The sequence below is a fragment of the Epargyreus clarus genome, unplaced genomic scaffold (assembly GCF_041222505.1).
Source record: "Epargyreus clarus isolate Ecla_fem2 unplaced genomic scaffold, WU_Ecla_fem_2.2 ptg000007l, whole genome shotgun sequence".
In the NCBI taxonomy this organism is placed as follows: domain Eukaryota; kingdom Metazoa; phylum Arthropoda; class Insecta; order Lepidoptera; family Hesperiidae; genus Epargyreus; species Epargyreus clarus.
Genome location: NW_027332215.1, coordinates 12,330,045 through 12,355,077, shown reverse-complemented (window position 1 = coordinate 12,355,077; position 25,033 = coordinate 12,330,045). Strand labels below are relative to the sequence as shown.

At 34.1% G+C, this 25,033-nt stretch overlaps 1 protein-coding gene across 1 annotated transcript in view; it reads left to right on the top strand.

The window, feature by feature from the left end:
* Positions 1-25,033, top strand: part of LOC140743425 (uncharacterized) — a 151,866-nt gene that overhangs the window by 103,887 nt on the left and 22,946 nt on the right. The window lies entirely within an intron of this gene.

The window sequence follows — 25,033 nt, the reverse complement described above, 5'->3', positions numbered from 1 at the left end:
TAACGCAGAATTGCTTTAATCTAGACATTAAGCACTGCTGTGTTTTTATTTGATGGAAAGGGATGGATAGGATAGATCTTTTTGATCCTGTTGTTCCAGACTACCTGAAATGTAAATTTCAATACCTCTGTGATTTTCATGAGCGGGAGCTTCGTTCGTCGGTCTCTCGTACCCTCTCTGTTCCTCTTCACCGCTCTGGGTTTCTCTCCAATTCTTTCACGGTTCAGTCGGCTCGGCTTTGGAATACTCTTTCTGACAGTCTTACAAAAATGTGTTCCAAATATTATTTCAAGAAAAAGCTTTATGCTCACTATATCAAACAAATTAATAGTAATCAGGCACTAGTATCTTTATTACTATTTTCTTGCTTTTACTCTGATTCCTTCATGTATACTTGTATTTTATATACTTAGTTTCAGTTCCTCTTTTTTTCTTTCCCTTTCACATTTATTCTTATCACGTTTCTTTCTTTCATTTTATTGACATTTATTTATATCCTTCTATGTTATTGAACCGCCTTTAATTTATTTCTGCACATCCGCAAGGTTGACTGGGAGAAAATGCTATTTAGCATTAAGTCCGCCTGTTGTACCACAACTTTGTTCTGGTCAATAAAGTATAAAAAAATAAATAAAATAGGGAGACATACTTTTCTGAGGCATTTCATCTTAGTCCACAGAGGTAGCGGCGTATGTGACCAACCTCAGGCAGGAATCTTGTCTTAACTAGGGTTGATTATACATGTCCATGGACGGAAGTAGCCACTTACCTTCAAGTGGAATTCATGCTCTTCTGCTACTCTTATGTAATAATGAAAATATCGGTGCAACAGTGGTAGCTCCTCAATCAAACCATACCTTTAAAATTAATTCTATAATACACGTTACACGTACGGATTGGTTTGCGACAAACTTAATTTTCCCAGTAAGACGTATCTAGGTCGGCTCATCACACCTCATCAACGTCGACAACCTATTACTGTCCCACTACTAGGCATAGATTCTTCTCGGAATGAATATAATTAAACCATAGTTAACCGCGCTTGTCCAGTGCGCATTTGTAAACTTCAACTTGAAAACTTTATTGTTGAAGTTCTCTTAAGTGTTCAGATTTCTTCACTCCGTTTTCCATCACAGTTAAAGTAAATAAAATTTAATTTATAATAGGTAGGTATAAAAGTTATGTGTACATGTCTGAGATTCGAACGTAACTCTTTGATGGACCGGCCAAGTGGTACTACTACCACATTCATGCGCATTTTATATCCTAAAATCATATGTAGTGATTTAGCTTTATATTTCTTTTTACCAATGTTTCATTATGAGCTACATAATTATATTCGTATCTAGGTTTGACCCCGGTCAAGTAAACTGTATTTAAAGGATCGCTGTAACTTAATTTATTACTTTTAAATTATTACTTCATTAGAGGTATAAAATTAAATAACTTCGCCAGAGAAAACGCAAAGAAATTGTACCCAATTCTACAATATTTATATATTTTTATGGTTTCAGCATGATATTATGAAGCTTGGTGAAATTACGCTTCAAAAGCTAATATTTTAAAGCAGTAATTTAGCAAGAAGCATCCGTAATGGAGAAATTATTCACGTTTTAGTAGCGGAAGTGTAAAGGACTTTCAATTTGTAGATTTTTTTATCGTTTTTCATATTTAGTGCAGAACCCCAAATATTTTAGGGTAAATAGCAGAGCTAGTCTAGTGGTATATAATTCAATATCTCGATATGGAGGGCCAAGGTTCCATTCCCAATTATGTTAAGACGTTTAGTTATGCGTGTTATAAAGTAATTATCACTCGATTAAACGGTGTAGTAAAACATGGTGACGCAATAGAATTGTTTATATAAATAAACATCTCAAAGGTGTGTGAAGTCTACAAATCCAGCGAATTATGTCCTGGACATCTGTAAGAGATGTGCACAGCAGTGGGACATCATTAGATTTAAAATGAAGCGCACACAATAGTGGACATAAAGTTTTAAAATTTCTTGTTACAAAGAGAATCAAAAAAATAAAAAACTTACAATATCTACATATAATAATTATATAAAAATATAAAAAAATGTGAGCCGTCACGGGACGCCTGGCAGATGTGAAACATCGACATTATTTTGTAAAAGTAGGTAATATGCAGAAAAAAACATATTAATTTTTTAATGTTCATATTTATAACAAATAAGAAAAAACTTTCGTGCGCTGCACGCCATCAGCTGATTTTGAAATACAATTCTGTCAGTCTTAATAAATTTATTCTCTGAGAAGAATGACATTAAAATTAATTAATAATTTAAAAACATTGTATGCAATGATTTTTATGTGAATTTTAATCTACCAAGATAGTAGATTTTACATTTGCTGGCGCTCAAAACACACCAAATATACGCGTGCTTAATGCACAGATAAATGCATACTTTAATTATAAAAAAATAATTAACTTACTGATGACTTGATGGTGTGTCATAGTGTGATTTTGCTTTCTTTGCAGAAGGCTGATCACTTTCACTCTCTAAATTATCACGGTCAGACATTTTATTATCAGAAAAATAAGCGGGCAATACTTAAAACATACAAAATACGTCAAGTGGTGTAAAACGAGTTAAAACGACTCCAGTCGCTCTCGCGCGGCGTAGTAATACACACGAATGTCACTGAACACGTTAAACGTCATTATTTTGAATTTTAAGCCTCAAAATGCCTTCTTGTGCAATGCATAAATGCAAAAATTATGCTCGAAAAAGAAACAAGATTCATGGAATCACCTATCACACGTAAATGAAGAGAAATTATTAAATTTTGTTTATTTTTCGTGTTCGATCCGCCATGATTACATGAGTAACCAGAAAGAGACAAAGTATGTTTTTGTCAATGAAAGTGATAAAGACGCAAAATGCATGACCATGCATTTTGCGTCTTTATCACTTTCATTGACAAAAACTTTCATTGATTGAATTGAACTGTCATAGATCAATGAAAAAATTTTCATTGATTTATGACCATAGATCAACAGAACAGAAGTGACATTTTATTGAAGCTCACGATGTTCATACGTGTATGTTATAGTTTAAGATCCCACTGCTTAATTTTTATATTAGTGTGTTTTAGTCAAAATATAACTTTTTATAGTTTATTTTAATAAAATAAAATCGATATATGGGAAATTCTGTATCCTAATCTCTAAATTTTCTTCGATATCTGTGGTAAATAATAAAAAATATTACCATAAAATTTATATAGGATAGTATACGGTATTTTAAAATTTCTTTAATTGAATAAATTAACCTAAACATAATTTAATAAACAATCTTTGTATAGCCAGAAATTAATCCTCAAAAAGACCACGGTAAGATTATATAAAATTCGCATGTCACGATGTTAGTTACTGTACTCCTGCGAAACGCTCTTACTGATTTTCATCAAAATTTATATGCATATTCAGTAAGTCTGAGAATTGGCTACTATCTACCTATTTTTCATATCTCTTAAGTGATAAGGGTTGTTCACCCTTAACATTTTTTTTATTTATATGGCAACACAATGTTTGCTGGGTCAGCTAGTACATTTATAAAATGTACACAACTTTGCAATTAATGGTCGTGTGTAAAATAAAACTGAAAATAATAAACATAAATTAGTAAAGATACTTCGCCGCCTTGAAATTGAATGAAGCCACAAACGGCTTATTAGTAAGTTTTTTTTGAATTCTTGACAAATAAAAACATTTTTAGAGAAAATTTACAAATAAATAACTAATACTGCGTAATTTACATAATAGATAAATAATTATTTCAAATATTTTAGGGACATTTTAGCACGGAGACGTGGCAAAACTTTTTTACGCAACTATTTCAATTCTCAAAACTGGGTACATTTTCTTGTTCGGAGTGAGTAATCTTTACTAATATACGATAATAAATATAAACAATTTTTAAATCGTATATTTTAAACCAGTCGATACATCTGTATAGATACATTCTTTCATCAAATTATATATTTATATAATAATAATTTATTTAGTTAAACTGTACTATAACATTTCTACGTAAACGATGTACTAAAACTATTATCGACAGTTCTGGACATTTTTTACCTTCTGTTCCATTATTTCATTGTCTTTGACAAGCATGAGTATCAATGAGAAATATACGTCCATACGTCCCGTTTTTAACGGGACAGTCCCTTTTTTCGATGCTTCGTGCCGTTGTCTCCGAAATGAACCGTTGCCATTGTCAATTAAGTAACAGTAAATATAATAATTGTGAAAAAAACATGGGGTGCTCCATTTATCAGTTTTCATAAAGCGCCCCACATTTTTTGCACAATTATACTATTTACTTTTTCTTAAATGATTCCTAGATTGAAAATTATTTTCTACTTTTTAGTTAATTTTATCATAAAAGCGTGTTTTTTATTATTTCTAACTATATTTTTTCAAGTAAAAAGTATTTGACATAAAAAAATCGATGTCCCGTTTTGACTGAAGTAATCATTGGTCACTATATTCCATGGTCAATATTTACGTTTGCGTACACTTGAAACGCAAGGTCAAACACTAGTTGTCTTTTTTTATCACATTGTTCTAATAGCTCTGTCCCTTATAGAACATTTGTCTATGTAGTTAAAGGTAAGCGTCGCCACGCCAGAAATCTTTTTTACGTGCGGCTATAGATGTTTCACATCAAAAATGTAAACGCTATTTAACGCCCTTTTGTTCGCAAATAAGCATAATTTATTAGCTTCGTAAATCGCAATTTTGATATCACAAACGGTATTCCATTAATTTGTTCCCTTTGTGCACTTTATGGTACCGGCCAATTCTGCACTTTGTGTAATAATTCATTAGTTGATTTAATTAATACGGCTTTCAACGTAATGATAGTATAATTTTGATTTCATATTAATTTGAGTTTGTGATATAATTTTGGAGCATTTATAACTACGGACATCGTACATGTCAGACACAATTAATGGTAAAACAATATCGTGACGTTCTACACAATGCCTTCAAGATAATGTTTCGGGAGCATTACGAGTACTTACGTATGTCCTCCAATACTTGAGTCTTTCAACTTTCCTTAATTCACTGTGTTGTATATATTTATTTGTATATATTATATTTTTATTATATATTTATATATTATTGATGTGAAACATCTATAGCCGCACGTAAAAAAGATTTCTGGCGTGGCGACGCTTACCTTTAACTACATAGACAAATGTTCTATAAGGGACAGAGCTATTAGAACAATGTGATAAAAAAAGACAACTAGTGTTTGACCTTGCGTTTCAAGTGTACGCAAACGTAAATATTGACCATGGAATATAGTGACCAATGATTACTTCAGTCAAAACGGGACATCGATTTTTTTATGTCAAATACTTTTTACTTGAAAAAATATAGTTAGAAATAATAAAAAACACGCTTTTATGATAAAATTAACTAAAAAGTAGAAAATAATTTTCAATCTAGGAATCATTTAAGAAAAAGTAAATAGTATAATTGTGCAAAAAATGTGGGGCGCTTTATGAAAACTGATAAATGGAGCACCCCATGTTTTTTTCACAATTATTATATTTACTGTTACTTAATTGACAATGGCAACGGTTCATTTCGGAGACAACGGCACGAAGCATCGAAAAAAGGGACTGTCCCGTTAAAAACGGGACGTATGGACGTATATTTCTCATTGATACTCATGCTTGTCAAAGACAATGAAATAATGGAACAGAAGGTAAAAAATGTCCAGAACTGTCGATAATAGTTTTAGTACATCGTTTACGTAGAAATGTTATAGTACAGTTTAACTAAATAAATTATTATTATATAAATATATAATTTGATGAAAGAATGTATCTATACAGATGTATCGACTGGTTTAAAATATACGATTTAAAAATTGTTTATATTTATTATCGTATATTAGTAAAGATTACTCACTCCGAACAAGAAAATGTACCCAGTTTTGAGAATTGAAATAGTTGCGTAAAAAAGTTTTGCCACGTCTCCGTGCTAAAATGTCCCTAAAATATTTGAAATAATTATTTATCTATTATGTAAATTACGCAGTATTAGTTATTTATTTGTAAATTTTCTCTAAAAATGTTTTTATTTGTCAAGAATTCAAAAAAAACTTACTAATAAGCCGTTTGTGGCTTCATTCAATTTCAAGGCGGCGAAGTATCTTTACTAATTTATGTTTATTATTTTCAGTTTTATTTTACACACGACCATTAATTGCAAAGTTGTGTACATTTTATAAATGTACTAGCTGACCCAGCAAACATTGTGTTGCCATATAAATAAAAAAAATGTTAAGGGTGAACAACCCTTATCACTTAAGAGATATGAAAAATAGGTAGATAGTAGCCAATTCTCAGACTTACTGAATATGCATATAAATTTTGATGAAAATCAGTAAGAGCGTTTCGCAGGAGTACAGTAACTAACATCGTGACATGCGAATTTTATATAATCTTACCGTGGTCTTTTTGAGGATTAATTTCTGGCTATACAAAGATTGTTTATTAAATTATGTTTAGGTTAATTTATTCAATTAAAGAAATTTTAAAATACCGTATACTATCCTATATAAATTTTATGGTAATATTTTTTATTATTTACCACAGATATCGAAGAAAATTTAGAGATTAGGATACAGAATTTCCCATATATCGATTTTATTTTATTAAAATAAACTATAAAAAGTTATATTTTGACTAAAACACACTAATATAAAAATTAAGCAGTGGGATCTTAAACTATAACATACACGTATGAACATCGTGAGCTTCAATAAAATGTCACTTCTGTTCTGTTGATCTATGGTCATAAATCAATGAAAATTTTTTCATTGATCTATGACAGTTCAATTCAATCAATGAAAGTTTTTGTCAATGAAAGTGATAAAGACGCAAAATGCATGGTCATGCATTTTGCGTCTTTATCACTTTCATTGACAAAAACATACTTTGTCTCTTTCTGGTTACTCATGTAATCATGGCGGATCGAACACGAAAAATAAACAAAATTTAATAATTTCTCTTCATTTACGTGTGATAGGTGATTCCATGAATCTTGTTTCTTTTTCGAGCATAATTTTTGCATTTATGCATTGCACAAGAAGGCATTTTGAGGCTTAAAATTCAAAATAATGACGTTTAACGTGTTCAGTGACATTCGTGTGTATTACTACGCCGCGCGAGAGCGACTGGAGTCGTTTTAACTCGTTTTACACCACTTGACGTATTTTGTATGTTTTAAGTATTGCCCGCTTATTTTTCTGATAATAAAATGTCTGACCGTGATAATTTAGAGAGTGAAAGTGATCAGCCTTCTGCAAAGAAAGCAAAATCACACTATGACACACCATCAAGTCATCAGTAAGTTAATTATTTTTTTATAATTAAAGTATGCATTTATCTGTGCATTAAGCACGCGTATATTTGGTGTGTTTTGAGCGCCAGCAAATGTAAAATCTACTATCTTGGTAGATTAAAATTCACATAAAAATCATTGCATACAATGTTTTTAAATTATTAATTAATTTTAATGTCATTCTTCTCAGAGAATAAATTTATTAAGACTGACAGAATTGTATTTCAAAATCAGCTGATGGCGTGCAGCGCACGAAAGTTTTTTCTTATTTGTTATAAATATGAACATTAAAAAATTAATATGTTTTTTTCTGCATATTACCTACTTTTACAAAATAATGTCGATGTTTCACATCTGCCAGGCGTCCCGTGACGGCTCACATTTTTTTATATTTTTATATAATTATTATATGTAGATATTGTAAGTTTTTTTTCCATAGTTGTATTTCTTGATATTTTATCATTACTGCTTATGTTTATGCCTACCACATGCTATCGCCATCGCCCAGGGTCGACTGGCAGAGAATGCCATTAGGCATTAAGTTTACCCTTTGTAAGCCTTAGTTTAAGGTGTACAAAAATAAATAAATAAAATAAAAATAAATGCATATGAACAGGGCGCCGCCAGGATTATTTTCAGGGAGGTGCATAGCGTAGGAAATGTTGTATGATGCCCGGGCGGAAAGTTGAATAAGGCGCCGAGTCTAAATAGTTGATAGAAGTTTACAAACGTTTACAAATGTGTTAAAGAATTTTCCGGCACCTCCCCGGCACCCATATGTAAGAACGTATGTATATTTTCTGTAACGCTGTTTGATGAACATCTTATATATAAAATTCTCGTGTCATAATGTTAGTTACCGTACTCTGAAACGGCTTTACCGATTTTCACCAAATTTGGTAAGTAGGTGTAATATGGTAAGTAGCTACAGCTACCCATATCGTACGGCAGATATCGCGCGTATCTGTAATCATCTGTTATCATAAATCTTAGATCAGACTTGAGTTCTATCCAAGGTCTTACATACGAAGACATCTAGGATAAGCACGTCTCTCTTATCCCACCCTTCTAACACTGTTGTTTAAAGGCAGAAAGAGCTGTGAAGGTGGTGCTTCCACTTTTTTAGCATCAGCTACATATAAAAACTTAATAACACTAACAGTAATATGTCAGTATTAATTACATTTGTACGTGGCAAAAACTCAAACATTGTCGCGAGCCGTATACTAAACTTGTTCAAATGCTTTACACAAACAAAAACCGTCTAGCTCGCCGCATTAAGTGTGTAGCGCAAATTAATGATAGTAGAAGATCCGAAGCTAAATCGAACTGGACCGAGCTGATAATAGAATGAAACTCATTTTATAACGAAATTAGTACATTGGGTAATACATTAAAATTGGGTTTGCTAAAAAAATCCTGGACAGGATAATTTTTTTTTTTTTTGGAAAAATTAATTTTCATTTTGCAGACAACCCTATATCAACGTGTTCACAATAAAACAGCGCTTCTACTGATATAAATTTTTATCTATTATCATCATGAGTGAAAGTAGTTGCCAGCGAAATACCTGTTTATACCTGACAACCCAGTAGTTCGTCCACGTAAATAATAGGCAACCCAAAGCCTGCACATTCTGTATGTTTTTAACATTCACTCAGAATAGAATTTTCTTATTATCTTGATGTTGCAAAATTTAATTTTCAATTAAATTTTAATTTTTCAAAAAATAATTAAAATTATCCTGTCCAGGATTTTTTTAGCAAACCTTTTTTTAATGTATTACCCAATGTACTAATTTCATTATAAAATGAGTTTCATTCTATTATCAGCTCGGTCCAGTTCGATTTAGCTTCGGATCTTAGACCATGAGGTATGTTTTAGATATAGGTACTATACTATAAACTTAGGTGTAGCGTATTGTGAAATGTTTGTTTACATAAGATAAAGTAGCTTGGAACTGATCAATAGAATATTTTAATTGAATTAATGTGAAAGTTCAGCGTATGTTGCTGAACAAACTTGTTTTTAAATAAATTAAATAAGATAAATGTAAGGCAAGACTCTGGACTATTGGACTCCCTTTAATTTCATGTAATAAAATTACGGTATTAAAAACAAAATAATAGATATAAAAAATTGAAGGATGACTGTAACCGAACCAACGTACTGTACTGTGTAAAAAAGAGTACTGTAACCTGAAAAAAGACAAACTTTCTTATCGGATCTTCATAGTTCCGTCGTGTTTCGATAGTAGTATAAAAATGTAAATAAATTTATTTCTGTTCATCTCAATAATATTAATATCGTATTCTTTAAACTTACGAAAGTGCATCTCGTTGAGATCGCCAGCATTGTTTATTTCGCGAACTGTGAACTTATCAGTGTTTTTTGTGATGAGCTTTATTCACTCGTAACTCTTATTTCGGGCAGTTTTTTTGTGTTTTATGTCGATTGCCCTGTCCTGTCAACTTTTTGCGAGAATTAGACGAGTAGCTCCGATAGAGAATCCGCTTTCGAACTCCTAAATAGAAATTTGCGGTGGTGGAAACTTTTTTGCGACTGTCTACTTTTAAAAGGTCCATTTGACACTCCAGTCACTGTCGTATTTACCCAAACGAGCGCTTTGCCGCTTTCGGAGAAAAATGATTTTCATTTTGAATTTCATGTGAAACACAATCACGTATTGTCATTGTGTACAGGATTATTCTTTGTTATTCGCCACGATGACGAGTGCTGATGAGCTACCTTATTGGTCTGACAAGCGGGTTCCGGGTTCGATCTCCAGCAAGACAAATCTATAAAAGAAGAATTTCTGTTCTGGGTTTGGATGTTTATGTTTGTGTGTCTTTGGGTATGTGTGTGCGTCCATGGCATATGGTGAATGCTGGTGGAGCGTCCCCTTAAAGCGTCGTAAGTGTCTGTATTATACTAAGGGGCAAATACTGTCACAGAATAGAATTTTTAGACGTCGACAGCGCTACTTATGGTCCAGAAGTATCGTATGTTTTAAGCTCGAATAAATTTTACTCTTACTCTTGTATGCCCCGTGACATGTAAGATCACGAGCGAAATAACAAAAACTTTTCAGGAAAATTTTAATCGCAGTGACCTATCCATTCGCAGTACAATGCACTAATGAAACCGACGCAAAACTTCGTTTAAGCTATTCCGGAGATTAACGTATACACACACACGTGAAATATTCATCTAACTATATTCAGATCAGCGAGCTATGAAGAGTTATGCTCGGTATTTCCCCCTACGCGACAAAATCCGTAACGAGGAAATCTTTAGGACAACGAAAGTTACCGACATAGCTCTCAAAATAAGCAAGCTGAAGTGGCAATGGGCTGGCCACATAGTTCGTAGGACAGCTAATCGATGGGGTAGGAATGTCCTCGAATGGAGACCACATTGCAAAAGGAGTAAAAGACGCCCCGAGACCAGGTGGACTGATGACCTGAAGCGGACGTGTATCCGCTGGATTCAGACGGCTCAAGACCGGTCTTAGTGGCGCAGATTAGGCGAGGCCTATGTACAGCGGTGGACTCTTAAAGGCTGATGAATGGATGGATGATATTCAGATTATACTACCACAGATAGCTTCCTAGTCAAAGTGTAGTCGGATACATTTTAATAGTCTTTATTCTAATCTTTTCCAATATGTCGGGAGGATAATTAAAATACGGGCTTCGATCTCTTTGTGCTGCTCATGACTGTCTGTTGCCATTTTTTCTTTCTTTCTATCTTTTCGATGCACCGTTCAGGTTTCTAATACTTTTGAAACGAATGACTATGTGGCAAAAGTGCGAGTCGAAATTCCGCACGGAGGGTTCCGTACTATCAAATTTTCATTTTTTTTATTTTTAACATTTGTTATTACAGTAGCCGTTGAAGTAAACGCATTATGAAAAATCATTGTCTACTTAAAACTGTTTAGTAGAAAGTTATAAAGGGCATAAAATAACGATTTCTTGTATCATTTTCAATATTTTTTATATATTTAGCATTTGTTGCCATAGCGGCTACCATTATACCTACATACTGTGTAAAAATACAAGTGTATATTTATTATGAAATAGAGCCCTGTGATAGACGGATAGACAGCGGAGGCTTAGTAATAGGGTTCCATTTTAACCGTTGGGTACGGAACCCTAAAAACGAAGTCATAAATAACTTAAGGATATAAGGATGGCGTCCATCTGACTATGGATAGAATGGAAACCCCAGATAGGATTAAAGTTTTAATTTACGTGGGTTTAGTAATCTATTAAAAGTTCAGTCTTTCAATGTGCTCAGAATTTCAGATGATTGGTTTTTCGAAGTCACGTGTGCATTAAAATAATTATTGGTCGTTGTAGAAATATTATAAAGAAAAAGGCTGGCGAATTCTAAAAAACTGTTCTAGGTATATGAAATCTACCCATCCGCACATAACTGACTATAACTTAAACCATTTAATCCGTGCCAGTAGCGGGTTCACGACGAGTCTATTTATTTTTTATGAATGTTTTTATTTTTGGCCGTATACGTAAATTAATCTGTACGCGTAGTATGAGTTTTTACGTTTTTACAAAAATGACTGTTCTTGTATTTGTTTACGTATTAGCCCACACGGACTGTATCAGAACTGATTGGAGATGTATAGGTAATACGAAAACAAATACAAGAACAGTTTTTGAAAAAGCAATTTTGTAAAAGTAATTTTTGTAAAAGCGTAAAACTCATACTGGGATTACTGCAACCCACGCGTGATATTTTTAGGTAGTCATAATTGTAATGTCTGTTAAAATATCAATTTAAAAAGTTATATTTAAACTCCGGTTATTTTAGGTTTATCAAAAAATTTCACTGCTGCCTGTTAGTAAAATGTGAATTAATTTCTTCGCTGTTTAATTTCGTTGCGATGTTATTAAACTTTTGCTTGCTGAACTCATAGTTTAATCATGTCTTCCAGCTTTAAGGTTTCTTGATTTTGTGGACTTTAGATGCATTTATCTGTACAAACATCGTACGTCAGACACAGTATGTGGCAAAACAAGATCATATATTATCGTTTTAACCGACTTCGAAAAACCGTATGTATGTCCGCAATTTTTTTGAAAACCGATCCAATCTGGATGGGGTGTTGGTATTTTTCGAAAGCTTATTTGCAATGTATATGAACTTATTAATATCTTTCGGGAAATGGCCGCGCAGACACGGGAACTGATTTTCTTTTATAATATTAAAGTAGCAAACAAGCAGTCCAGGCTGATGGTAACAGCAACAGCAAATCTGTAATCAACCCCAGATAAGTTTATATTCCTACCCGAGGTTGTTCACAGATACACCACTAAATTCCAGCTGGTATGCCTAGAAAAACACAGGTATTAGGCAGAAATAGGGGCGGTAGTGTCACTGGAGTGGAACCACTGAGAGTTCTACATCTCTAAAATATTGTATAGACAAATATAATTTTGTCTGACACGACACATTGAATGTCTTTAGATATAAATGGGGTCTTATACAACCTTTTAGTGACCAACTTAACCAGTTTGTCAGTAAAAGGTTGCACTTCACCTCTTATTTCGGGAACCTGGTACACTTAGAGTTCGTGAAAGGTTTAGTATTTTTTTTTATATTAAGTTAAATAGTTTCAAAATATTGACTTGTAGGTACATTCACATTTATTTCATTAATAATTCTTCTTAAGGATGGAAATGGTTAAATAGGAATGGTTAATAGGATAGGAACGTCATAATATAAGGTTGTATTTTATAGGGCTAGCTGCTCTATGGATTTATTTATACCATTAAATAACAATTGATAAATAAATATACTAATTTAGGGCATAGGATATAGTAGTAATTTATTATAATAAATTTAATAGTCGTTTTATGATAATGTTATAAAATGGATCCATATCTATTGTATCTACGTTAGTTTAACTTATTAAAAAACTTTAATCATAAGTACTTTGAATGGCGCGATATTCAAATTTGGAACAGGCTTGGGATACTACGCAATTACGCATGATAGAAAAATAATGGTTGATAAATTAATATTGTGGAAAATAGACAAATAAATAGAGAAAATATTATTGATTCGTGTGACAATTATGATAAATAAATGATTTATTAATGGAATTTGTTTCATTTTTTGTCCGTCGATAAAAGGAAGGATTATTATAAAATTTAAATAGCAAATGTACGACCAAACTGATTAATGTCCGGTTTCTGAGGTACTTTTAACTATGGTTTGTGTATTCGTTATCCCTATTGGTCCGACAACTTGAAAAGTGCGTTTCTGAACAGCACATTGGAAGCCAAACGTCGCTTATTCTACGTTTAACTTAACTGACCGATTTTTGCCGTTTATCGATCTCATAACTTTATTTGACGTTTCATTGGTTGGTTGTCAAACATAATATTTAACGATTACATTTGATGTTTGTTTTAATGATTGACATACGAACGCATACCTACAGCCATTCAAATACATATAAAAAATTATCTCAATTATTATATACAAAACTTTTTATATTTTGAAAAATACGAATAAAGTCGTAAATATGATTATTATATTATGTTTTGAAGCTAAAATAAAGTCTTAAAACTAATTTCAAAATCATTTGTATAAAAACTGCCATCTAGCGACCACTTAGGGAACCAGTTATCGATTCCATAGTTATCTAACGGTGTATTGTGTACTCAGAAACCCACCAGTAGATAAACGGCAGTTATCGAATCCATAACTTTATTGAATCAATAGTTATTGACCAGTTAACTAGAGATTTCCGAAACCGGGCTCAAGTCGTCATTGTCACCAATTGACAATCTGATCTGCAATCTACCACAAATAGGATTAGATATGTCTTGTCCCATGTGGGCTGTAAATCCATTGTTATCTCGGAATTGAGTCCAGAAATGTTCGGTCTAACTCACCTTCTACAATGGAACACGTCGTCGTGATTACTATCCCACTTTTGGGCAATAATAAACAATGACTGGTATAGTGAAGGACAGCAATAATCTGATAAGTTTATGAAGATGTATAGGTTATAGTTCATTGCGCTGGTCAACATATCTTCGATTATCATTGGTTACAGTATACTAAAACAACAGGGATTATAATCCACAGTTATGTATATCCGATCAGTAATTTTATGTTTTTAATAACCTGCACACCTGGTGTTTACGACGGCATGCGACCACACATGCCGCCGTCCTTCCCGGGGTTGCTTGCCGGACGATTCGAGCTCCGACTCTTGTCGCCCGCAACCCCGGAAGCCCCCTTTTAGTCGCCTCTTACGACAGACAGGGGATACCGTAGTCCTATTCTAGTCCCGGAACTACAGGGACAACCAGAAAGTACCTAGAACGATTTCTTAAAACGATGTTTTCTATCTAAACCTAGTCGATCGATTCAGATTTATCGCCTCCGAAAACCCCCGCATACTCACATAAAAATCATTGAAGCCGTTTCCGATATTCTGATTATATTATGTATACAAGAATTGTGATTTAAAAGTAATAAATAATTTAACGTGTAAATGAAATACAACGTGTATTGTATTTCCAATATTATGGTTGTAGGTTGGTGCTTTGTTTTCGTCACTACCTTGTAATTATAAGATCAATATCAATTATCTCAAACTTTCTAAAGGGAATTAATTATAGCAGCGTAGTTAGCTTAGAAGTTCTATAGCTGTCGTGTTATTGTATACATATATATATTAATAAAATAAAACCATTCCTAGATTTAATTTACAACTTTTATTATTCCCGCCATAGATTAGTAAAGATACTTCGTCGCCTTGAAATTGAATGAAGCCACAAACGGCTTATTAGTAAGTTCATTTTTTGAATTCTTGACAAATAAAAACATTTTTAGAGAACATTTACGAATACATAACTAATACTGCGTAATTTACATAATAAATAAGTAATTATTTCAAATATTTTAGGGACATTTTAGCACGGAGACGTGGCAAAACTTTTTTACGCAACAATTTCAATTCTTAAAACTGGGAACTTTTTCTTGTTAGGAGTGAGTAATCTTTACTAATCTATATTAATAAAATAAAACCATTCCTAGATCCCATTTACAACTTTTATTATTCCCGCGTAAAATACTAGTCTGCCACCAAGAGCGTTCTTTTTTTATGCTAATGCATACAATCGTGTAACGGATACAGCCAGTGACTATATAAATGAGCACTTATTATTATAAAAATAGCATATCATGAAAATAATACTATAATTAAATAATTTGAATATATTTCTAACAATATGGTTTTTGATTACTCATCACTATAGTTTAGTTACTCATCAATTTGCAGAAGGTCATCAAAAAAGACTTCATCATCACGTCAATATCGAGGCGATCCAGCTCCTCGATACAACGGACCTAGTGAGAAGACTCAAACGGACTAAACCCTTTGAGCTTGTGACATGACACAGTGTAGTGTTAGTAAAATAGTGATAAGTGAACATTATAGAACACAAGAACAATGTGTCTATTCCCTTATGTGTTAAAACAATGAAGTGCAGTGTCAGAGGACGCCACCTTCATTATATGATTATTTAACAGTTTAAGTTAGCGTAGAATTACTCATTAGTCATAAATTAGGCTAGATCGTAATTAATATAAAGTACCTTTGAAGGTGGTAGAACCCTTTGTGGTTCGACTCCGGCGGCACCACCGCCACACCTATTTCTACCTAATAACAGCAGTGTTAAGCGCTGCTGTGTTCCGGTTTGAAGGGTGTGGTAAGGGAGACAGACTTTTCCAAGGCGTTCCAGCTTAGTCCTCAGGGGTAGCGGCGCATCTGTGGCCGACCTCAGGTAGGAATATCTAATCCTATCTGGGGTTGATTACAGATGTCCATGGGCGGCAGAAGCCACTTACCATCAGGTGGACTGCATGCTCGTCTGCTACTCTTATATTATAAAAAAAAAACTATTAGTCACTTGGTACTTTATACAACAAAACAAAAAAAAAACTCATCAGTTTATTACTATAAACAAATTAATGGTAATACGTAAATTAATAAATTAAATTAATAACCAAAATATATAATCATAATGCTTTTAATACACGTATATTGCGTAACACCTTAAGTAACATGTTTTAAACAAAATATACCTATTTAGCTTAGTTTCCCGCCCAAAATGTAAGCCGCCCTAGGAACAGTGTGGTACAAAACTTCGCAGTTCGTCTCAGAGGCACCACCGGCACCTATTTCTACCTAATAACAACAGTATTAAAAGCTGTGTTTTGGCTTAAACGGTGGTAAAAAACTATCACTTACACGAAGCATTCCAACAGTTCACCTATTGAACCATAATAGGCAGACTCTTTGAATTTTCTCATTGCGTGTATATACTTCTATAGCTTCTACGATAACATGTACGAATTATTACAAAAAAGACTGCTTATAATAATTTACTCAAAAGTTATGTTGTCTGTAATAATCCTATAATATAGTCACATCCAACACCTTATCTTAGTCGAAAAGTTATTTGGACTGTAGGGCTTGTCTAAGAAGGAGACAAACATACATACATATATTTGTAAAAAAATGCAATATTAAAAATAATAAAAAAATATTACTTTGAAAATATAAATGTAAAATATCATGGAGGTACTACGTGCTCAACTCACTTGGCCGACTTTATATTTTAATCAAAGTGATATTTTAATTAAATTTGTCTGAGACGGCTAAAGAGCGAAAACTTCCACCAACATCGTATACACTTGGTGTTTTCTTTTGAAGGTAAAATTGATCACACTGATTGATACTAACATGAACCTAACTTATACGACAGGATGAGTAAAGTTTACCTGCAACTCTGAAACTCATGAGAACTTTCAAGAAATTAACTTCGTCGATACTACACCAAACGCAGAACTTTTAATATTGTCAACTTGGCAAGCTAGACCGAAAGTTACACTGAGGATACCTCGTATTGCCAATGAATGCATAGTTAGTTAGTTAGTTATTATGTTACGCTAGAATTCCAGGTACTCCTGACATTATTTGAAATTTATTATCACTTGCTACAAGGGTGAAAATATTGTGACACATCCTTAAAAGTTTATAAGGTTCCCAACGAAACATTTTTTTATAATATAAGAGTAGGAGTAGCAGGCGACCATGCGGTCCACCTAATGGTAAGTGGCTACTGCCGCCAATGGACATCTGTAATCAATGCCAGATAGGATTAGATATTCCCACCTGAGGTCGGCCACAGATACGCCGCTACCCCTGAGGACTAAGTTGGAACGCCTCAGAAAAGTATGTCTCCCTTATCACACCCTTCAAACCAGAACACAGCAGCGTCTAAAAGTGCTGTTATGAGGCAGAAATATGTGTGGCGGTGGTGCCGCCGGAGTCGAACCACAAAGGGTTCTACCACCTTCAAATATACTAATTCACCCATCTCACGAGTGAAGACCCGTGCCCATCAGTGGAACAGTAATAAGTTGATGGCGACGACATTCGAATATTACTATCAGGACCTTTTTCTTGTCACGCGGGTTTATGTTCGTGTGCGTGACACACCAGAATCCATTAATCAACCCGCTGCAATCTCTCTACATCCCAAGTGTGTGTCCCTCCATAATAGGTAAAGAATTTATGAAATGACGTGGATACAAGTGACTTGCATGTCGACCAGAACCGCATGCGGGCACTTTATGTGCGTGATAGGAGCACTTAATTACCTGAGTGGTATAGTGATCAATGGAGAGATTGCCGAGGCTAGCTCAATTTATACCTATTTTAAGCATGCTCTATGTTTACTCATGGCAGTCATAAGACATCGGATCCCCAAATGTACGAAATTAAGGTGGTAATCCTTTGTGGTTAGACTCCGGCGGCACCACCGCCTGACCTCACATTTCTGCCTAATAACAGCAGTGATAAGCGCCGCTGTGTTCTGGTTGTAAGGGAGACATATTAATATGGCAACACAACGTTTGCCGGGTCAGCTAGTATATTATAAAAAATAAGAATTTATAGTATACTGAATTATTTATCGGAGCATAGCCAAAATATAGAAGGAAATTCTTCACTAGCTCCTTTAGCTTGTATTATTTTACGAAAAGTTGCCTCTTATGAAATTTCTTCCACCGTGTCTTATCCATAAACAAAATACCTTAGAATATTACTGACATATAATCGTCTTCTTTTATCTTCTATATTTATAATATGAACGTTTGTCTGTATGTTAAAGAATCATAAAATGTGCATTTCATCATGTGATGATCTTTAGCAAAGTTCTTGTGCATGAGCCCACGAAGGTTTCTGAGTGGGTACAACCAATTTTTGACAGATGGCGCCACTGTCGTTCCAATGAAGGTACCAATTTCAGTTAAATGTATGACATGTTATTTATTTAAACGCGGGAGAAGCCGCGGGCTCTACTAGTAAATAATAAATTTTAAATAAATATAGTAAAATCACATTTTATTAGAGAATTCGAACAAATTAATTAGGCATTGATACCCAAAGTAGAAACGGGTAAAATAAGTGCTGTATGCAGGTGCTCTACTGGCTCTTCAAACGTTATCCATTAGACCTACTCCCCTTACAAAGGACCTGTCCATGCTATAATACTCCCGGTAGGAGGATGCATCAAATTGGATTGAATGCAATGTAGCTATTCTCGTCCTACGTATCGACGTCTCCGTACGCGCTTGCCTTTACGTTACGACTTAGAGAGTCGTCGTAAGCCCAGTACTATCATACTGCTGGGCACGAGTCTCCTTGGCAAGTGTAAAAAGGATTTGGCTATAGATTATTAGATACTCCAATAACCAGATCTTTTTTTTATCTCATGTGTACTCATAGGTTCCATGTTAAACCGAGTGTCCAATTAATTCAAATGTGTAGTTGCAAATAATCACACTTTGACATATGTATTTACTTTTAACCAAATTAATGTGAACGTGTTAATAATAAATACCAAAAACCGTTTAAATATATCATTTATTGCATTAATGCAACATATTTGGGAGTGTTTCGTATAATTACCAGCTAAAATATTTAACCGAAGCGTTTAACTGAATCTCTTTGAGTAAACAAACCGCCGATTTTGCATAAAATACTGACTCGATTTTTACGAACGAATCGTACATCGACAAAGGTTTTAATTTAAAAATTAATAACGACAAAAATAAAGTGATTGTATTATGTATAATGCAGTGATAGCCTAGTGGTTAAGAAAGTCGGCCTGTCGATCGAAGGGTCTGAGGTTCAAATACCAGGCACGCACCTCTGATTTTTCAGTTATGTGCGTAGTAAAAATTAATTATCACTTGCTAAACGGTGAAGAAACCTGCATACCTGAGAGATTTAAAAAAAAATCTCAAAGGTATGTGAAGTCTATCAATACGCACTTGGCCAGCGCGATGGACTATGGCCTAATCCTTCTCATTATGAGAGGAGACCCGTGCCCAGCAGTGGGACCTTAATGGGTAGATGATGATGATTATGTATTGTGCGTGGTTTTCGAAATATTATGTACTTACAATATGGATAAGTATAGATATCTCACCGCCTTGTAATTGAAGGAAGCCGTTAAATGACTTAATCAGCTGACAATTATGTCAGGCATTTAATGCCTGTCATGTAATTTACGCGGAATACGCCGACATGCGCAGTTAAGACACGAAATCGAAGAAAAAGTGCGAAGAATATCGTTTCATTCGTAAACGGTGTAAAAACTACATTTTTTAAATATTTTTCAAACACGAAAATAATTGACAGTGACAATTGTCAAAAGGTTACATTTTCTTGTTAGGAGCAAGTGATCTTTACTAATCTATGACTTAGAATAGGTCTTTTGCCTTTTGTTCGTTTGTTCAAAAACTGTTGCTCAGTCTTGTTCGTTTAAATTGTTTTCGGGGAAACTCTTTTTCAGCTTTTATCATATTATTTAATATTTCGTTGTTATATTCTAAATAAACTTAAGCAACTGTTAATTGCCAAATTTAAACATAAAGATGCCAGTATGATGAAGCAGTAAAATCTCATGTTGTGTCCACTGTCATTCCCGTTCCCGTGTCGATATCGTGTCGTTCTAGTAAAGAAGATTCCATTTGATTGTGTGCGGATCAAAGAAACAGCTAATCTTTGCATCGAGTTTAACACCTTTATCTTATCTGTGGTTGATAACAGGTGCCTGTAGGCGGCAGTAATCACGTACCATCAGGTTCACTTCACATTCCTTTGCAATTATAAAAAGATGAAGTTCGGAATTTTGACCTGTGTAGATTTCTAAATCAGAACTTTATGAATTTATGGATCTTCTAGGGATATACCATAGTTGCACCTATTTCTAGTGTAATGTAATTCTTGTCTTCGGTAGCTTAATTACATATTAGCTTATTTTCTTAGGCATTGCATATAGGCGATCAGCCTGGAAGAATCACAGTTTTATATGCAGTTGTTTATAAATGTCCGTGGGTGGGAGTGATAACTAAATATCAGTTAGCAGCATGCTCATTTAGTATTTAAATCTTATAAAAATTAGCAACATGCTAATTTAGTACGTACTTAAATCTTATAAAATAGAAAATGTATGCAAACTTTCGTCGGACCATAACTATCTCATTTCTGGGCACAGTTTCTCTCTAAACATGGGTATTAAGGTATAATCGACTATATATAGTGAAGAAAATTGTCCATCGCGATAGCTAAGATCAAATTGATAAATTTTACACAACTTTGACAATTTTTTTAAGCATTCTTCGTCATGTAAGTTTCGTTACGATATTTTACTCCGCCGTTTAAGCGAGTGTTGGAAATTAATTATCACTTGCCTAATCAGTAAACATCGTGAGGAAGCCTGCGTACCTGAAACACTTAAAACAAAAAGTTCTCAAAGGTATCTCAAGTCTACCAATACACACTTACCCAGCGCGGCGGACCATGGCTTAATTCTTCTGATTCTGACATGGGCACGGGGATGGCTTATGGTCCTACCTGAGGTTGGTTGGGTAGCGATGCATTGCAACCACTACTTGGGGATATGGGGACTAAGCTGGAACGTCTCGCATAAATATGTCTCCCTTACCAAACCCTTCAAACCAGAACACAGCAGCCCTTAATGCTGCTGTTATGAGGCAGTAATATGGTGTGTCAGTTTTTCCGCCGTAGTCAAACCATAAAGGGTTCTACCACTTTCAAAAATAATTATATCTGATAATGATAATTGATTTCCAATAAGCGTATTACTTTGAAAAATCATAAGCGCGAAGAATATAGGTCTGGGATTAAGATTTGATTGAGATTTAAATTTGGAGTAAGATTCACACCACAGACTCTCCACATGATACATTTATTAAGAGCCCAGTGAGCTAAAAAGTCAACCCAGACTTTTGTACATCAAAAGTCCATGTTGACTTATTCAGTAGTTTCCGCGTTCAATTAAAACAAATATGAAATAGAGAACGATGATACGAAAGCCGCGGAATCATTCTATTTACTGTTTGTTCGTTAAAATCAACAAAACGTTGATTGAAATCAATGAATATTGACTTTTTTATGTATTTGGGAACTGCAACGTGTAAAATAAAAGGTTTGCTTGATGTAATAATAATTGGTTGGTTGGTAAATGTAAACAGTATAAACCCAGACTTTAAAATAAGTACAGTAGTGGACAGATGAATTCTGTAACAGACTTCTGAGTTTCCGTATTTAACTGTGTATTCATATAATATAACGTGGAAGAAGTATTATTCCCGACTTATTACCAATAGATTATAAGTTGTTCTGAAGTACATGTCACATATCAATAACTCGTAGAGGTTGTGCGGGATGAAGTTTTTTGAAAAAGTGCAAATTAGTTATGTGTATGAGATTGTTATTCACTATTTATAGTGTAAAGTAGTCCACCACTAGCTGTCATTTCATGATTATCTTCTCCAAAGACCTGTAGGACTACCATGAGTTTACAAAAGTATTACTCGCTAGCGACTGCGTAAAATAAATGTATGAAAAATTGTACAGCGCCTCTGGTGGTTACTCGTAGAACTAAAATCCGTAGTGACGTAACTCAATACGTAAAAAACCTATCGAAATCAAATCGCTAGCGAATGTCATTATGATCTATTGCCATACAAATTCGGTCCCATGAGTCATTAATTTGACAGACGTTGTCAAGAAATACCGTAACGATAGTAGTTATGTTATTCACTAGCAAAATGACAATAGTTTTCTATTTACCATTTCTATAGTGGCGTTTCTATGCCAACTCATGGTAATGCTACTGTATTTGTTTTGTACCTTCTCGGTAAACTAACGATTCCAAATTTAAAACGCATTCTTTAGAAAGAAAACAAAATAATTCGTTGTCATAATCTGTCGTTATAAATTTATTAAAATTATTATATTACTAGCACAAAACCGCAGGTTTATGAGGGCTCGCGTGTCGTACATGTTATATTCAGTTTAAAATCCCATATCAGCAAAGACGATCTGGTCACTTATTAATTAACAGTAAATTATTAAATCTACCTTTCGTCAGAAGGCCTATGAAGAGCAAAGTGAGCTTTGATGTAGAACCAGGACCATTTTAAATACTTGTGGTGGATACCCCATACATTAGATTCATTTTATTATATATTTTTTGCAATTTATCTTTGGTCTCTTACTTAAATTTAAACTCCATTAATTAATTAATTTTCGAAGCTCCGAGAGATACGGTCCGGAAAGTCGTGAATGAGCTGCTAATTAATTGACCTTCTATTAAATAATATGTTTATCAATTGTAAAACTAACTTGTATTGAATTTATAAATTAGACCTAACCTGTGTGCGGCCTGCTCGATTTCTTTCGTTTATTTTTATGTTCCAACCTAACATAACCATTCCTATATAATACGGGAACATACTCCCGGAAAAAACAATGTGTTAGTTGCTATATTGTAAAATGTGGCGCCGGCCTTTTTTCTTACAAAATAAAGTATTTAAATTTGACGATGGAAATGAAATTTGCTTATATATTCTAAACAAACACTTAGATTAATCGGACAGGCGCATCTATGACCGACCTCAGGTAGGAATACATAATCCTATTTGGGGTTTTTTACAGATGTTCATGGGCGTCAGTAGCCACTTACCATCAAAAATCTTGAAACAGAACCCTTTTTAAATTACGCCGGTGAAACGCTGCCTGTTAGCCTGTTAGCCTGTTAGCCCGTTAGCCTGTCAGTGTCGCCCCCGTGAGCCAATAGGCCCATGACATATACTCATAATGTTATGCACCATCGCAGAGGTCGCTGTGCTAGAGGAAATGTGATATAAGCACATACAAAGGGAGCCCATATCCCTCCCTGACATAAAGATTCAAGTTCTAACCTCGGAGAGCTATCGGACGATGTGATTGTGAAACGAAATAAAGTAGGTTAAAATTATATTGTAGCACTACCCATAGATGCAAAGTCTGTTAACATACGAGTAAGTCGTACAAACTCAGAAACCTTCCCACGAAGGTTTCTGAGTTTGTACGACCAAATTGAGCCCACGCTTATGCACAACAACTTTGCATGTATAAAGGACATACAGACAAACATTCATTTGTATATATTGTAAGGGTATATTTTCATAACAATACTTTTTAGTTAATTGATGTTAATAGGAGTCTATTTAATTGCTGGTGAGCAGCAACGTAGCGGGAAACTATATAAAAAGAAAGAAGGATATTATGTTTTTTTAGAGAATAAGGTGTCATGAGATGAATTGTCAGAGAAAATAAATAATGGAGCTGTAATTGAATCTTTTATTATATAAAATAGTATTTCAGGAAAAATGAGCTTATAATATATAGATAGATATTGTTGATAGGCAATATCAGGAATTTTAAGCATTGCGGTAGTCCACTAAAACAGAGGGTGATGCCCGCTCGCGAGTTTGTATTGAAATATGAGTAGCACCATATGGGGGCGCAAGTCATTCGCACGCGGCGGGCGCCCACTTGACTGTTGTCTTTCAAATCATTTGAGCGTCGCTACAACACACCGCGTGTTGTAGCGAGGGTCGCCCGCGGCTCAACAACAACAACAGGCTGTCTGTAGCGGATGCCCGCTCCGCGCACACGCGCCAGTTTTAACATAGTAACATCTTTATATATATATTTCTAATGTGCGTGTGTATGTCACTGAACTCCTAAACGACTGGACTGATTTTGATGAAATTTGTTGTGTGTGTTCAAGGGGACTTGAGAATGGTTTAGATTCACAATTTAGTGCGTGGGAAAAGGTTTTTTTAATTATTTTTTCATTTGTAAATATTATAGTTATAGAATCGGAAACTATGCATTTGTTCAATTGACGATTTTTAGCAAATTTGTTGTCCAAGAGCCCACGAGGGTTTGGGAGTTGGTAAGGCCAATTTTCGACAGATGGCACCACTGTCATTCCAATGCAGGTACAAATTTTACGTTTTATGTATGTACGCGGGGCACCACTAGTATCACTATAAAACTAATAGACTAAGATGTCACTTCACTTCGTTGTATTACATCATTATATCAAAAGCACGTAGTGGTACGAACTTTAAACAATCTTATGCATGACTGACTTTATATTCATCGCCGAAAATAATATAGAATCTTTGGATCAAATGCAAAATCTTTAGAAATAAAATT